The 845-nt window shown below is 50.4% G+C and overlaps 1 non-coding gene across 1 annotated transcript; it reads right to left on the bottom strand.

The window, feature by feature from the left end:
- Positions 1-432: 432 nt before the first annotated feature.
- On the bottom strand, positions 433-571 carry LOC114807130. The gene has a single exon (XR_003755183.1). It is a non-coding gene; the product is annotated as a small nucleolar RNA SNORA7 (small nucleolar RNA).
- Between the last annotated feature and the right edge of the window lie 274 nt (positions 572-845).

Below are 845 nucleotides of genomic sequence, written 5' to 3'. Positions count from 1 at the left end.
GCCTGTGCCCGCTGTCCTTTTTACTTATCTTCTACTGACATTCCTGTTCCTCTCCACTCCATGCCAAGGACATCCGTATTAGTAAGTAAGTGAATCACTGTCTCCGCTTCGGTGTATGGGAGCAAAGTGTGTGTCTTGGTGATTTTGTGGAGGCTGAGCATCCATCGTTCTCACCTTCTGCCTCATTCACTCTCCATCCCTTTCTTGTCTTGCCTTATACCGTCGAGTCGTCTCCGACTCATAGCGACGCCATGGACACATCTCTCCCAGAATGTCCCACCTTCACCTGCAGGCATTCTGGTAGTGTGTCCGTAGAGTTTTCTTGGTAAAAAGAAGGAAGCGGTTTACCGTCGCCTTCTTCCGTGCAGTAAACCCGAGTCTCCACCCTCGATTATCTCCCATGCTGTTGTTGCCCAACACAGGGGAGTTTTGACTTGTAGTAGATTACCTTCCACTCGCTAGCCACCGGCCAAGCTAGGAATGGAATGGCTATGCCTCTGCTTGACTCTCCCTCCTGTAGTCGAGGCTGGTAGAGTACTGAAAACCCTCCAGGTTGCCATCCTGAGAGGGGCTGTCCCTTTCTGCCCATTAGAAATTATCTATTCATATTGATGTCTGTCTCCCCTTCTAGACTGTAAGCGTTGTTGAGGGCAGGGTACATGTCTCCTGCCAACTCTGTTGTATTGTACTCTCCCAAGTGCTCTGCCACTTGTCTGCTGTATGACCTTGGGCAAGTCACTTCACTTCTCCGTGCCTCAGTTCCCTCATCTGTAAAATGGAGATCGAGACTGTGAGCCCCGTGTGGGACATGGACCGTGTCCAACCCAGTTTACTTATATCCACCC

Source organism: Ornithorhynchus anatinus, chromosome X1 (genome assembly GCF_004115215.2).
Source record: "Ornithorhynchus anatinus isolate Pmale09 chromosome X1, mOrnAna1.pri.v4, whole genome shotgun sequence".
Lineage (NCBI taxonomy): Eukaryota > Metazoa > Chordata > Mammalia > Monotremata > Ornithorhynchidae > Ornithorhynchus > Ornithorhynchus anatinus.
Note: the sequence above shows the minus strand (reverse complement) of the source record. Positions and strands in the feature narration are given on the sequence as shown.